Here is an 18,249-nt window from a genome sequence, read left to right as displayed (position 1 = left end):
TAAACAGAGGATATGTTTTATCATAGATGCAAGATTACTACAAAAAAAAACTCTATTTGGCTACTCTTTTTCTTTGTAAATTAAGTTTTGTACGCAGAATATCGTGCGTATATCACATATCTTAGTATGTATTTATCAAAACGCGCCGTGTACTCGTAGACAAACCACACTATGTATATTGTGTTGAAATTGTAAACAATTAGAGCCACCTAGCGTAAGGCACCTTCTTAGAACTAAAATATTAAAAATTTTTCAGAGTTGCAGATCTGTTTTAAATTAAAAACTTTTAAAAACTTTTTAAATAAAAAACTATAATCTCTGGTGTGCCTCTTTAATCAGAACACTTCATATCAAAAATTTGGACAATGACGCTGGGAGCCATTTTAATGTTCTAATGTATCCTTACCTTATACCAATTACGTAAGCGATCTATGCTACCATGAGAACTGTTTTCATTGCACAAAGATGTTTCTGAATATTTCTTTGCTTCTTAGACTAGAACTAAATCTATCCAATAAAAGTGAAAGCTAAAAAAAAATGAAAACTTTTCAATTTTAATAAAAAAAACATCTGCCTGCTTGCAATATTATAATATTTTACAAAGAAAAACAAAGTGTGGTATAAATGAAAATGTAATTTTCCAATTCCAATAGATATTTTATTTAACAAATATTATCTATTTATTAAAATTTGTACTACAATGTTTGCAATAAGATGAAGATCATACAGATTGAGTGAGATGTGATCAGAGTAGCTCGTTTCAAGTCTGTCTGCTCGATGTGATCAGTAAACCCCAATCCAAGTATGGTAATATCCGTATACAAATATTTAAACATATAACGCGATAGAGATTTCAGAAATTTATATACATAATAAACACGTTATCTAGGCACTTTCTCAAGTTCTACTGTATACTTATTCTACAGGGGGCTATAGGAAATGGGTACTGGCTAAATAATTTTGAATTTGCAGACGATCAAATCAGATTTTAGTTTAATTTTTATAAGTGATTACTAATAGGGAGAAACTTCGTTTGTGGTTACGTTATAATAAAATATATCGGTCCATCATAACGAAATCACAATTCGTTCTGATGGACCGAAAAATCATAATTTTGCAGCGTTGGACCGAAATATACTGCAATTTTAAAGTACATTTTAAATTAAAAATATTAGACACACTTATTGAGTGCATACTGTACAATATAACGAATTTTCTTAAAAATTGTTAGTACGTCTTACGAAATAAATTTTCTAATTTACAATTTGATTACCACTTTTTTTTCAAACAGAGTCTGTTAAAGAAATATTCTCGAAAAATCGTATTTTGTGACCTATGACTTCGAGTAACTTTTGTAGCGGCATACGGATCGATGGGAGCTTTTACGATTTTGTTTAGAACCACAAATAAAATATTTATGTAAAAATCCAAATCCAATTATTCCGAAGTTAGATCTTGATTTATTTTTTATACCATGTAGATATGAAATATATGAAGGTATGCAAAGTTTAGTCCTAAATTTTTAATGCTTAAAAATATTGATGCTACGAACAAAATTTCGGTCCATTTTTGATTGCTCGTCCGTCTGTCTGTTTGTTTGTGGACACGATAACTCAAAAACGAAAAGAGATGTCAAGCTGAAACTTTTATAGCGTGCTCCGGACGTAGAAAGTGAGGTTGAGTTCGTAAATGAGCAATTAAGGTCAACTGAAGCTTTATTTATTGACAAAGGCTCCTGATATTGGGTCGGTAAGACCAATATCAGGAGCCTTTGGGGATAGGAAAAAAGTTTAAATATAAAAAATGTATCTTATAAAAAAATAAACAACTGATGTCCTAAATATTTTTTCGTAAACATCCCTGTTTATCCGTGAGTGCGCAAATTAGGTTAGAACTACTAAGGTGTGTCTATGTGTGTGATACCACAATCATGTTACATATACACGACTGTGGCTTTCTAAGAGTGACTATCTTTCTTTACTTACATGAAGTAAAAAAACCAAAATATTGTATAATCAACTCTATCTATACATTTGTTTTCATTTGTTATCTATACGTTGCCTTAATATTCGATCAACTTTAAAAAAGTTATCAATTTTAAGATTGTATCTGTCGCATTAAAACATTTTCTCCGAAGGAAAATCTTCTCCTGTTAGTAACAACTTGTGGAAAAGAGTCTTGTACTGAGGACTAGCAGTAATTTTCAATATATTTGAATATTGAAAGATAAATATTTTCCTCGCCTACGATGAAATTATTTCAAGGAGTACTCTATTGATAAAAAATTCCTGTATCATCCTGTAAATATTTAATTCTTTAAAAATGATATACAATCTATAGACATATGAGTTATAATATAGAACTTAGTCATCTTCTTCAGCAGTTTGTTTAGTTGAGTCCTATCCATAATATACACATATATGTACTCTTGCATCGTACTATTCTGCTATGGCAGCGTTGAGTTTCATTTTAATGCTATAAGAGTGAGCTACATATATGACACATAACACAAGCTCATATTATAAAATTATACAGTAAGAACTTACTCTAGTCAGTATTAAAGGTTTTACATTAAGATTGTCCAATCTTTAAACAAAAAAGTTAAACAATTAGTATGATATACAGCGTGCCTACTTAAGTTGGCTCCATATGGGCTCCAAATTTTAGTGGATGTTTTGAAATGTAGACCATTTGAAACATATAATAAGGTAAGTTTAAGAAATCACTCTTGAGATACGTAGGAGTGTATTTACAAAATTTTGTAAAAGAACATATCTATTTATACAGGTATTGTGAATATTTTAAATTTATACGTTACATATATTATGTACGTGTTTGTTTATTTATAGCATATGCTATATCGACTTGAGAAGGAATTGAGAAGAAAGATACTCTTAGTCTATTGTGTGTAAGTCTTAGTCTATTCTATCTTCCTGAACTTTCAATAATTAACTCAGTCAATTGTTTGTTTTCACTTAATATATACAGAGATGATTCTCCTTATCTGTAGCTTCCATACATTGGATTTAAATAATAGCATTTATACCGAAGCTCTGGATTAGATTTGGTTGGTACCATATAGATTAGATAAAGATCGGACACTCTTTAATGGAAAACCTTTTGTATAGCCTGATGTGTCTGCGTACTGTATGTAACATATTTACTTAATAAATTGTTTAATGTTTAGCTTAGATCTTATCGTTCAAACAAACAAACAATTTTACTACGATGGAACCTACCTAGTCGAACTTCAACACAAAACCCATAGAGTTCTCAAACAAATCTATAGAGTTATGGATGTGGTAGTGGGGGTACCATCATAATAATAATAATATCTATCTATGGTTTATATTTTAGTTGTATAGTTATAGTTTAGTACAGGGTGGCATATATATAAAACACATTACTAGTTTATCCATCATCCAGGTGCATCGATTAGTTAAGACAATTACCAAAAGCTTTCAAGAAAAAAATATTGTACAGTTTCATTTCTTGACGTTAGCAAGGCGTTTGATAAAGTATGGCACCTGAGCTGGCTCTAGAAATTAAAACAACAAATCCCAAGTACATGCTATTGTATTTTGAAATCATATCTAGAAGACACTATAGACGACATTTCTAGGTCAAAGTTCAAGATGAATTATCTGATTTGTTTCCCATTCAATCTGGCGTACCGCAGGGCAGCGTTCTGGGTCCAACTCTCTACTTGATATATACCGCGGACTTACCTATCGCAGAAATTATCCATACTGCTATACTATCCATAGACGTTGACCCAAATGTAGCTTCTCCAAGGCTACAAAAGAGTAAAATACAAAATTGGTTACAAAATTGGCGTATGCAAGTAAATAAACAAAAATCAGTTCAAGTAACATTCTCTTTATGACAGAAGGCTAACTTGGCGCAAATTAAATTTAAAATTCTCAAAACTTTGCTGGCTGTTGGGCCATAAATCCAAGATATCATTAGAGAATAAAGTGCTAGTGTATAAAACAAATTCTAAAACCCGGTGGACTTATGGGTTTCAACTATAGGGACCTGTTAGCAACAGTAACATCGAAATTATTCAACAGTTTCAACCAAAAGTGTTACGAGCAATTAGTAAATCTCCATGGTATGTGCGTAATGGCGACATTCACCGTAGTCTCAAAGTGTCCACAGTGCGTGAAAAAGTTCTTTGCTTAAAAACTTCCATACGTACCCCTACTTTCCACATGCCAACTAAATAAAAAAATAAAAAACGGTAAATTCGCTTCTGCTAAAGAGGGAAAACTGGGATTCATACGTTCCATCTTTTTTCCTAAAAATAGCCTATGAATTGTCCAGTAATCTGAACTATCTGAAGATGTTCAATCACAATATTATGGTTCAGTTTAAGTTTGAGGAAACTGATTTGAGCAGGTTTCACCGGATGCCTACAAAAGGAAAAGGCAAGTGGATTCAATTCAGGGCAAGGGTAAGAAATGCATGACGTTGACTTCAATGCTGATATGGTTTGGAGACAGATACATGATACAGATGGAAACAGATCTATGTTAGCATAAATAATATTATAGTATTGATTTGGTCTATCCATCAGAAGTTTTGTGGGTATCGCCATTCGCCAACCAGTATGGGTTTGATCCGCTTAAAATTTCTTACCGTGTACTAATAAGTTTAAGAGACTGCAAGAATATTGCGGGTAAAATATCGAAAAATAATTTTCGATTTATCGAGCAATTAATTGTACTTCGCCATTCACAGAACTTACGCCAATAATGTCACAGCCCTAACGGCATTCACATAATTTCCTTTGACTGAAACTTTAAAAACGCAAAAATTGTCATGTTTCTTTGTAAAATTAGATCCTACCCTTTCTTCATTTGGAATCCTTTAAATCGAAACCTTCCAAATGTAGCTGTCTCGGCAAAATGGCAACTGAACTTTTCGATATGTCAACCACACGGAATTCTTCGAGAACAGATAAGGCTGCTTAAGTTTAATGACAACTTGATCAACAATTTTCTGATGGACAATTGATTTGTATTCTATCAATGGTTCGCTCTGTACAACATGTAAAGAATAAGAAATTATTTTTCTTCTAAGCAGACAGATTTCTTTCTCATTTCAATCCAGGCATCAAATATCATAAAATATTTTACAAATAATTTTTTTTCTCGTAGACACATTTTCATCTCACTTCGATCCAAGTTATCAAATATCATAAAGTGTTTATAACAAGTCTTCTTTACTATTTTTTATAAACATATATAACAAAATTTACAGTTTTGCTTTCACTTTGATTTTTTCATCGAAATAAAAAAAAAGAAAAAAGGTTTTACTTTAGTTTTGAATAATAGTGATTATTATCTAGAATTTCACTACCTAGAATTACAGCAAACAAACGTAGATGGTACCTTTATGTTGTTACATGATATTTTATATAAATATGAAACCTGAAAATATTTATTAAATATAAAAAAAGGCTTAAACACACATACATACATACTTATGTACGTTCGTGTGTACATACGAGTACGTATGTACAAGCAAAGCAAAAGCTAAAAAACGAACACTCATATATTTGTTCAATATAAAATAAACGGTAAAAGACAAATTACGCCAGTCAAATCCTACATTAAAATCACAAAGTGCGATGTAAAGCTACCTTTTTAGTATGTTATTTGGACCCCTTAGGAGAGTGTGAAACCACATTTTGCAAGCAAAAAGCTTTGTATCGCTACTCAGTCCCATTTGTACCAGCAAAAACCACATTTTGCAAGAAAACTTTTTGGATTTTTTTTCAAAATTTTTCATAAGGCTCGCAAGGTGAAGCTACCTACAAATTTTCATCCCTTCTATCTTTTATAATTTTGGAGAAAATGGACACTCTTTAATTTACCCCTGCAAGAGAAAACAATGATATTTACGAAAAATGTTTAAAACAAAAGTTGTTTATTTTGGTCTTCTTTGTCATGCTGATGATCCAATTCACACTAACCTAAAACAAGACAAAACAAACAATTAACTGGGCTAATTGTTGAAATACATATAGACAGGATTTTATACGTCACATAAGTAAAGAAAGATAGTCACTCTTAGATAGCCAAAGTTGTGTAACACACACATAACTGATATTCCCTTATAATACATCCTATATAATATTCTAACCTAATTTACATCGTCAAAACAAAATTTGTGTATTTTTTTTAATAAGGAATACTTTTTACATTTAAACTTTAATTCTATCCCTAACGGTTTACAAGATGGGTCCTACGGATAAAAGACCCAATTAGTCTTAATTGCTAACTAACGAACTCCACCTCACTTTTTCGTCTTGAGGACTCTATGAAAGTTTCAGATATTTCTTTTCGTTTTTGAATTATCGTGTGTACAGACGGTTTAAAGCGTATACATTTTACCAAGTGGCATCAACACCTGGTGATTGACAACCCTGACACAATTTCTCTCTATCCTGAAAAGTCAACCTCACTCAAGTCAACTTTTCAAGAAACTCACCAAGAAAACTCTCTAGATCCGAAAAACAGTTAGATTCGAATAATTTCTAACTTACTTCACATTAAATAGTTAAAATACAATTAACAATTGATTTTTGAAAACAAGAAAACATTTTCTTGTTTTCATACTTTTAAGAGCAAGATTTTGTAAGAGAGTCGGGGTTTTAGTTTTCTAACTTTATTTTATATCATTGAATTTAAAAAATTTTCTTTTCATGTTAATGCAACGTAATCCTTTAATCGTACTTTGTCTAGACATAATATAATTTGTCCATATTTCGTACTTTGATTATATTTAAACACATATAACATACTATAAAATAAATATAATGATTTTTATATACATATGTATATCATGTAACTCGTATGTATGATATGAATGTTATTCAATTCAATAACATAATAACATTTTTATGTTTATTGAATATTTACGGATATAAATATTTTATGATTAAATCAAATAAATGTGTGTCTAGATACAGATACTAGATCTGTTGTCTCTTTTTTTTTTATAATATCTATCATATTTTTTTATGTTTTAAAATAAATCTCTATATAATACACTAGATACATTTTATTTTTTATCTCTTTTTAAGTACCATTTTTGTTTATTAATATTTTTTTTGTGTTTTAAAAAAGAAGAACAAAAAAAAAAAAAAAGAGTTCAAAATTGGAAAATGTTCTTTTTTGAAAATTATCATTTTTTATGATATGAAAGGTTTTAGGTTTGATATAAATATCCTCTGGGACCCCTTCCCTTCTTATATGATAAAATCGTATAATTATTGAAATTGTTTTTAGCTTTTCCTTGTTTTAAATAATTTTTACAATTGGCTGCTTTCAATTAAAATATTACAAGTGTAATATATCAATTTTAAGAATATATTAAAGTCTTGTCCGATGTTTCGGACCGTTTATTTATTTTTTGACTATTTTAGTCTATATACACTCAAAATTATTAAAAGTTTATTGAATTATTTGATTACATAATACTATTAAACTATCAATTTGTCCTGTTTTTACAAACCATAGCAAATTAGTCATAAAATTAAAAAGTAAACTTAATTATTTTGAGTAAGGACCAACTTCGAAATTCTTACGAAAAATATTTACCTTACGAGCCATTATTCAAGTAAATGTATTATACTCTCGTAATTATTTCCGTAATATTTTGTATGGAAACTTTTTCGAAAATATAGTGAATCATGCATTTTTGAAACGCTATATATTTTAAGGTGCAGTATTATTGAAATGCTTTATAAATAGACAAAAATGATGAGGGCGTTTCTAGTACGTGCGAAAAGTATAATTTTGAAATGCTCAACTATTTTATTTAGAAAACAAGTGAAAACAAACAATTGACTAAGTTAATTGTTGAAATACCATGTATAGACAGTTTTGATCCACACAAATAACTGATATTCCCATATTAATACACACTACAAAATTTTCACCTAATTAGAGCCCTCATGGGTAAACAGTGATGTTTACAAGAAAATGCTTCAAACAAAAGTTGTTTATTTTTTTATAAGGAATATTTTTTACATTTGAACATTTGTTCTATCTCTAACGGTTTACAAGATGAGTACTACGGACCCAAGACCTAATTGACCTATCTTGCTCATTTACGAACTCGACCTCACTTTTTACGTCTTAAGCACACTATAAAAATTTCAGCTTGATATATTTTTTCGTTTTTGAGTAATCGTGATGACAGACGGGCAGACGACAGACGACAGACGACAGACAGACAGACATACGGAAATGGACTAATTAGGTGATTCTATGAACACCTAAACCAAAATTTTTTTCGTAGCATCAATATTTTGAAGCGTTAGTTCATATACATGGTATAATAATTCTACCTCGAATGATTAGAATAAACTCAAATAAATCTAATGAGCTGAATTCATTATTCTTCCTTATTTTGTACAAGATGACTGAATAATATAACATCAAAATTATTTGTATGATACAGAGTGTTCTAGATAAAAATATTTTTACATTTTAGTCGAGTTAACAAGTTCAAAGTGGTGAAATATAGAAATAATGGTTGTAAAAATACGTGTGACAGTTCGTTGGATTCGAAATGATGTCTAGAAAAATGAACCAGAAACCTTTTTCAGCAAATAAAAATTACTAAAGTTATAAAAAGTTAAAGATGAAAAAAAAAGTATTTCGTTTTCCGCCAATATTTCATAAAATATTAATATTTAAGAAATTAAATATATTCTTAGAGAGGGGGAAATTGATAATAAAAAACTCTCACTCCCGAAAGTCAATCTCCATTATTACACCATGTATATATGAAATATACATAGTATATTAAGTTTAGTCCAAAGTTTGTAACGCTTAAAAATAATGATGCTAGGAAACAAATTTTGTCATAGGTGTTCATAAAATCACCTAATTAGTCCATTTCCGCTTGTCCGTCCGTCCGTCTGTGGACACGATAACTCAAAAACGAAAAAATATATCGAGCTGATGATGATTTACAGCGTACTCAGGACGTAAAAAGTGAGGTCAAGTTCGTAAATGAGCATCATAGGTCAATTGGGTCTTGGGTCCGTAGGACCCATCTTGTAAACCGTTAGAGATAGAACAAAAGTTTAAATGTAAAAAATGTTCCTTATCAAAAATTAAACAACTTTTGTTTGAAACATTTTGTCGTAAACATCACTGTTTACCCGTGAGTGCGCCAATTAGGCGGAAATTTTATAATATGTACTATACTTGATTATCAGTTATGTATGTGTCACATGTATGTATGTGTTATGTGATAAAGAAATCAACACTGACTATGCATGGTATTTCAACAATTAACTCAGTCAATTGTTTGTTTTCACTTGTTTATAATTTTAATTTAACGCTAAAAATAGGGTTTTTGCATTTTTAGATTGTTGTTATATCATCAAAAACAAGTATCTCACACTAAATAACTTTTTAAAGGTATTAAATATTAATTAAAAAATTTGAAAAAATTATGGTGTATTCTGAACACTCGAAAGAATTTATTATCGTTTGAAATTTATCTCTAAATTAATTTTTCAACAAGTTAGACAAATGTTTCTTTAGAAAATTTTCTAAAATTTTCGTTTTTTGCTGAAATTTTTCGAATGAATTTTGACTTGTTTTTGGACTCATAATATTCTCCCAAACACCCTGTATATATTCAAGATTATGATAATAATAAATTCTAAATGTGTATAAGTATAAAAAGGGCATTAAATTTTGTAAGTAAATCACGTAATCATATCATCATCACACTTTGGTAGTAAGAGTGCTAGCTGCTAGCTATTGCTCACAACTCACTACTATATCTTATGTGTGCACATGAATCACTAGTTCTCACCCACACCCACTATAATGATAATATGCATTCTTACCAATCCTGTATATACAGTGTGTCCAATGAAGTCGGCACCATATGGATAATTTTTTTTATTGTTTGTTTTCATAAAGAATAATATCTTTTCATAAATAATTTAAAAAAATTAAATCTTTTTAATATGGTGCCGATTTAATTGGACACGCTGTTTAAAATAAGAGCGATTTTAAAAAAATGAACCACGTACCCCTTGCGCAGTGGAGTATGTATATTATTGATTAAAAAGTCTATGTAAATACAAAAGTACCTACCTCTTATTTGGCAATTCAAATCCATTTAATTCATTTTCTTACTCTATTATTTTAATTTTTTCTGCTTCTGAGCCACTTTTCTTTTCATCTATGCTTGCTTATGTTTCCGCGTAACGTGATTTTGGAATTATGAGTTGCAGAGTTTTACTGGGAAACTGTCGGCTCCTTTTTGATCTTTTGTCTTAAGCTTCCTTAACCTATCCTTATCTTAAACTTAAAAGAAAAGGAGTATGTTCGCGCCAGATTATTTTTTCATAAATATATTATAGAATACTTCAACTTTGCCTTGTTATAAAAAACACATAAACAAAAAGCATTGAGTATGGTAAATTTAATGAAAAAATTACTTTTTAACAGCAAATATGAATCACAAATAATTAATTGTTTTAATAGAAACATTAACATAAAATACTAGTTAATAAAGCACAAATATACGCCTTCAATATCCAATATAAATCCTTACTTAATTGTACTAACAAACAAAAATTGAATGACACGGTAAATTGAGAGCGGTAACAATTATAACAAGCATCCGTAAGAGCAAGTAGACTGTGGCTGACAAAACAGGCGGGGACCAAGGTTGAGATAACACAAGTGGCCTGTTTGTGATGGAGTGATTATCAAACTACACCAAAAATTTTCAATGCAAAACAAAAGAATTGAGTTTTTTGACTTTTGACCAGAAATTTGATATAAATACTCCACTGTGCTTCATATATAAACATGGTTAAGGAGAAAGCAGCCTCATTTCAAAATAAATTCCCTCTAGGTGTCTAATAGGTTTAGGACCAGACAAAATATTTGACACTTATTTCATGATTTATACAGGTGAAGATTTTGTTATTTTGTTGAGTTTCTCTTTTAATAGGCCGCTCGAAAAGCTGTTAATTTTGTGGCAACTTTAAAATTAAGAAGAAAATAATTGAATAAAAAATGAATTAGATCGACACTGAAAAGAACGTCTGTTGTCTTGACCGATATCTTGAAGAACTGTAATTTTCAGGGTTTCAGACAACGGACACATATATATATATATATATATATATATATATATATATATATATATATATATATATATAGTATTTAGTTTTAATTAAAAAAAAAGTTAAAATACACTTTTTTTGGAAAAAAATCACGCAAGAGTTAGTTGCATTTGTTCAAAAATTAATTGATTTTTACTTTTAGTTCACATCCCTAATTTTTTTTGACAAGAAAATACAACCTATGTTACTTGCTGATAATGTAGCATTCTATACGTGAAGGAATTTTTAAAATCGGTTAAGGAGTGAACTCAAAAATGACGGTTTGTAAATACTTTCATTTTCAAACTTTCATCCCCTATTTCACTTCGTTAGGGAATAAATTTCGAAAAATCCTTTCTTAATTAACACTTACAGTATAAAATCAATATCCTTCCTTGAAATTTCAAACTTCTATCATTAGCAATTTAGGCTAGGCGTCGATATATCAGCCAGGACACTGTCTATTCCCCCCTCCAGATTATTTCTCCCCTATGAAATGTTTTGGATTTTAAATAATATACAAAAAGAATCATTTTGAAAAAAAAATCAAAATCGATGCTGTTATTGAGGAATCTTCAGTAGAAACATTCATTGATGCGACTAACTCGAAATCTGTGGATAAAATGATTTTTGCACATTTTTTATTGAATATTTACAACACTACGCATAGCTCTAGACTTAAATCTTTGCTTTGATAAATGATAATCATGTTGATATGTTATTACAAGCTACAATTGTGGGTGTCAAGAAATTTATCTCCCTGCATCATTTTATCCCCAAACCTCCCTTCTTGAGGCTCCTTTATATTGCACTTATTCACTTCTACACACGTTCAATGTAATGTTAGTTACAACAACAGTGAAGTGAATGTATAGGTAGGTATTGAATTGAATGTAATCAAGAACATCTAGAATTTCTAGGTGTAATCAAATAAAGTGTAAAACTAAGTAAAATTATGATTACAACATGCATGATGCATCCCATCTATATAATATAATACTTTGATTATGTAATGAAATAAAATGTAAAATATTGTACAGGGAGTCACATCATTAAAAATATCATTTATGGTGTCGACACAAAAAAATCAATTTACTTTCACTGAATTAAATACAGTTAGGGTAGTTCGGCTGTTTGAGCAAGTACGGTGAATGCTCAGGTTTTTTTTGCAGTAAGTGATAATTCAAAGTCCCTTGATCACAAGAAATACAGTTTTGAGGCCTCTTACGGGGCAAAATTTTGAACTATTTGATTTTAAAATTGTGATTTTTAACATAGTACCTTATGGAAGAACTCACAATAATGCTAATTGTACAAAAATTAATCGGTGATTGAGCTTCAAAAAAGTTTTTATCATCATAAAGGAAATTTATTACAGATTGTGTTTATGCAAAAAAACTTTACCTTACGGCGCTTTCTAAAAAGAAAACAAAAAAAATTAGGTTTTTGACGCTTTTACGATATTTTTAGAGCATTTTATTACATTTACGCCATACAAATTGCCTAACTGACTAGTTTAATAGTCACGTGACAGTCGGACTACTTAATAATAGAAACTCGTTGCATTTGTTCAGAATGCACAAAATTACTGGAATTATTTTCTTATATAAAACGTTTTCAATATCCCGTAAGTACTGAATTTAAATGTAAGAAATCCTTCCAAAAAAAAAGGACTAAAGTGACGCCATTTTGGGAAAAACCGTTTTGGTCTATACTCGTATCACTTTAGGACAAAAATGGTAATTACCTTTATTGTAGATAATTAACATTACTATAACATGTTATTAACTCGGGTAGAATTTTGTAATTGATTTAAAACTAACTTCCCGATGACCCAGAGACTTGAAATTTGGACCATAGCTCAGAAGTGGATGACAATGCACGACAATGTGAAAAAAAAAGAATGGAAAAGATGCGGAGGAGATAAAGTTAAAAAAAACGCTTTTTGGGGTTCTTATAGAATTTTGTAATTTTAATTCAACTTCCCGATGAGCTAGAGATTTGAAATTTGGACCATAATAAATAATTTTTTTGTAGTTTTTGATCAGTTTTAAGCAAAAAGTACTTTTTTCTCTATACGTTTAGTTTTTGAAATAATATTCTTGAAAAATTAAAAATGCGATATTCGACTTGAGGTAAATGTGTTATTTTTCTAATCTCTGAACGAATTCGCTTAGCAAACGCAACTCTTGCGCTACGAATTTCTTTCCAATACTTTTTTCGGATTTTTTAGCAACGATCTATAAAAAAAACTTTCATTTGTTTAAAGAATAAAATGCAAATGTTAAAATAAAACTTCGAATAAAGGATAAAAATATATTAAGTAATAATGATTTAATTTTCTAACATGTATACGAACCAAAAACTTTTTCTTGATATGTTTTTGTTCGTTCCATCTTATTTATTAATCAATTTGCGTAAAGATAAGATTTAGAACAAAAAACGAAGTAGAAAAAGATTAAAGAATTAAAACCAATTACTAACATCAGATCGGATCAGAACAAACGTATTCAATGTGATTACATTTACAGTTAAATAGTTCGATAACAGTCCATTGGGAAATAACATATACACAACTTTTTTTTTTACTACCTGGAGTTCGTTTCGATGAAGGTGTTTATCCGGTTTTGTGTGTTAACTTTCTTCTCATTTCTATATATGTTTTCGAATACTTTTCACTTCGAATACAATGAGTTTTGTTTTTAACATGTCTATTTATACAATTCTTGTTAAAAGCTGTTTTATGGTAATGCGAATGTAAAAACTTCTTTCGTAAGAAGTAGGACAATCAAGTTTATAAGGTTACAAATGGTATTGTAGTTCGTATGGTAAAATCGACTTTATGGCAGAATTTAACGAATTTCTTTTTCATAGTCTAAGAGAACTGCTTACTATTAAATTATAAAGTTACAGAAATTTTGACCTTTCAAAACGCGAGATAATTAATGCTTAAATTCCTAATTTAGACAATTTACACCAAAATTAATCTGAAAAACAAGACAACGTGGTAAAATTTTTGCTAGAAATTCTGCTTTGAAATCTTATAGTTAACATTATTCTGAGTTTGTGAGAATGAGGCTAAATCTACCGACAAGTGTTTTCATGCTGGAAATACCTTACAGATCTTACGTTGATGGATTGTAGTTAAAATTAGACTTCCTTGGGCGTTTTTAAACTAATCGTAATATTAAATTAAAAATTTTAAGCAACTCCCGACATAAAATCAGAACTGACTGATTCGTTTGTGGCATCGTAGCTTCTAAACGGATGAACCGATTTTGATTTTTTTTGATTCTTTGAAAGATAATTTAATCAAGAGTGTTCTTAGCTATAGTTCAAGAAAGTCTGCTCACCCAAGATCAATATAATTATTATCGGGTGCGGAATCCTAAAGTCGCACTTGAAACATAGCTATAAGATAGTCTCTTACTATCGCCAACTATGCTCGCTGAGTATATTCGCCAATGTCAGCCGTAGCGAAATCCATTCATAGTCCAGTAACTTTCTACAGCAGAGCTTGCGGCAAATTCAGTAGTTCGAATTTTGCTAACGAAGAATTAGGATCAAAATTCATTCAAAACGACTGAATCTTGCAAAAAATTGTGAAGTTCGAAAAAATGATAAACTTAGAATGACTTTATCTCGGAAACTATTGGGTCCACAGAGACAATTCTAGTTTCATTTTGTAGCAAATTTACTCTACTTTAAAAATATTCTGATTTATGATAAAGTTGTGTTTGCCATCCGAGGTCATAAACTTGGATTATTTATTGGACCAACATCATAAACAAAGTCCGCAAAAAAACAAAATAATAATGTAGAGATAAAGCACGACTGTGGTCGTTTTTGTCTCGCGAGCCTTTGGTTCGAGTACTATAAAACCCCTTTTTAAGGTAAGACGACAGGTGAAACCCCACAAATATTACCTCTGCATTTTAGGCCATCGATGAATACAAAATTTCTGATGAATTTGTTTCCAAAACAATTAAAATAAAATATTTAATTTTATTTTGATAGTAGAAAACAATTTTGATATAGAAAATAATTAAATAATTAAGTTATTAGTGTTCAAAACATGGAAGAGAAGATTACATTTATCGAAGTTTATTAGTTAACACTTGAAGATATAACAACATTTATAGATAGGTATGGAAGTGTAAGTGTTTATTAGAGAGACATCGAAATAATTGAATTTACAAAATTATTAATATCGTAAATATTATATATATCGTATAATATTATATTTAATAAATTCAATAATATAATATAATATATTTTAGTTTTAGTTTGAACAGAACTTGAATTCACAATCATTATATTACTAAATAATTGGTTACGGATCCAAAATTTAATATGTTTGTTATAATTTATTAGAAATATTATAAATCGAAATACATAGTGGTTCGTAAAAAAGCGACATCTCACTGATTATTAAAACAAAGTAGTATAAACCCTCGTGAAGACACGTAAGTGTAGATGTGATACTTGTGGTATCCCGCCTCTCCTAGTCTAGACTTTCCCAACGCAAGAATGACAGTTTTTTTGTACTTGACCCAACCACATCATGAGTACAGGTGCCCAGGCGAGTATAGGCGAGCTTCATCCAGTAGCGTGTAGTCCAGTAGTTATGACTGCTTGTATAATGTGGCTACTGCCAATTCGATATCAGCCATAGCAATGAGCTACTTGCGAAGTAAGACGACGGTGTGGTAGTGAATGCTTCACTTCGGCTAGCTTTGGCAAGTATACTCGGCTAATGAGTTTTTATTGATATAATAGAGTAGTCTACTATGTTTGAAAAAGTATTTCAAAATGTTGATTTTCCTAAAAAAAAGCCACAAAAAATATATTTCGGCTAAATAAACACACTTTCTTGTCATAAACTTAAATTAAATTTTAAGCCTTTTGTATTCTTGCAAAAACTCAGTCAGCCATTTTGGTGACGTAATATTGGTAAAAATAAGAGTCGTATGTAATTATTATATGTATAAATAAAGTTAATGGTAACATAACCTACAATTACTTTGAAAGTCACCAACAAATTAGTAATTAATGCATATTACTTTTGCCTATATGATGTCACATCATGGCGGCTCGTGTTTTAGGTCACGAGCTATACATAAAAAAAATTAAGAATTTTAATTTTAATAAAATAAAACAATAATGTGTTTTTATAACTCAAAATAAGAATATTAAAGTATATTTCTACATAAATTTTAATATTTATCAAATTTCATTTTTTATTTTTCACTACCGAAAGTATCCTATTCTGCCTCGCGAGTTTTAAATCTTTTTAAAAGTTAACACTAATGATTCCTGGTGGGTCATTTCACCCGAAAAAATTCAGCATCGACTTGTGGTCTATAAGGAGGGAAAATAAGAAACAGCAAATCAAGTTTTAACCTATTCAGCCGAGATCTTCAGTGCCATTACTTGACGGGTCACTTTCTAAATTAAGGACTATGTTTGTTTCAGCCTCCGAAATAGTTTGTGTTGGAGTAGAAACTAGAGTAAAACATATTTAATAGTTTTCGAATAAAAAAGCAGCCTATCTTAGTTTTAAGTCTATTAAACTATTTTGAAATACATACTTCATTTGTTCGAACCACCATTCAATTATAAAATATATTTTCGATTATTCCGATATGTACCAATTTCTAAGTGTGCTATATCCACATACATACATATTAAAACCTCGAATGTGAATGAATTTGTGTATATATAAATTGAAGAACCTAAATATAAATGATTCAAACATTTCGAAGTAAAGTAAAGAGGTTAAAACACTCACTATAGAACTCACTAGAACAAGATAAAAGGATGTATTCACACTAATTGGATATTATAAAATATTTCCTATCACGTATCAAATCAATACAAATTACATAATTGAATCAATTGATTATAAGTACTTTGGACAGGCATCTATCTAGGTCTCACATACTGGGTTTGGGATCGTAAAGAGTATTTGATAATCATTTCGAGAATGGATGCAAAATTAAGAAGCTGTGAAATGCTTAATTTTATTATTTTAAATCTTTTCAGTTTAAACAAAAAATCGATTTTTCTTTTCTTTTTTTTTTTTCTTTTTTGTTTTACTTAAGGAATTTGCAGCATGATATTTGCAGTTCCTATGTTAAAACTATGGTAAAATCCACTTTTAGACAGAATTTAACGAATTTTTTCTAGAGACTAAGAATAGGGCTTACTATTAGATCCCAAAATTTCAGTAATTTTGGCCGTTTAAAACACGATATATTTAATGCCTCAGTTCGAAATTTTGACAATTTACGTCAAAATTAATATCTCGAAAATAAAACGACGGGGTGTTATTTTATTTTTTTTTAATCTAAAAACATTTCTTTCAACTTACCTACTTTTTTTTTTCAATTCCCCCGGGGAAGTTAATTTTACGTGCTTTGACTCTCGAAATCGCGAACTTTGCAGCTGACAACTCACAGCTAAAATTATTCTGAGCCTGTCAAAACATAGGTCAAATGTGTTGACAAGTGATTACATGCTGGGAATACCTTAAGGATCGAAAGTTTGTTAATTATGAGGCAGAATTTCTAGACTACTCCGATATTTTTCATCCACGTTTACATCGAAATATAACGATTTAAAATTTTGTCTTAAATCTAAGCACCATCAATATCAATAAAAAACTGAAAGAAATTAACAAATCAAAATTTTTCGCGGACCCTGAAAACTTTTGGATATGAAAATTTTTCGGTAGTGAAAATAAATTACGAAATTTGATAAAAATTAAAAAGAAATATACTTAAACATTTTGATTTTGAATTGAAAAGCACTTTTTTGTAAGTCGTTATTTTTAATCAGTATATCATGTGACCTAAAACACGAACCGCCATGATGTGGCATTATATGGGCAAAAATAATATGAATTAATTACTAATTTGTTGATGGCTTTCATAGTAATTGCAGATTATGTTACCATCAACTTTATGTATACATATAATAATTACATACACGACTGTTATTTTTACCAATATTACGTCACCAAAATGGCTGACGGTCTTTTGCGAGAATAAAAAAATATTTAAAATTTAATTTAATTTTATGACTCGAAA

Source organism: Chrysoperla carnea, chromosome 3 (genome assembly GCF_905475395.1).
Source record: "Chrysoperla carnea chromosome 3, inChrCarn1.1, whole genome shotgun sequence".
NCBI classification, from domain to species: domain Eukaryota; kingdom Metazoa; phylum Arthropoda; class Insecta; order Neuroptera; family Chrysopidae; genus Chrysoperla; species Chrysoperla carnea.
The sequence above is the reverse complement of the archived record's forward strand: the minus strand, read 5'-3'. Positions refer to the sequence as shown.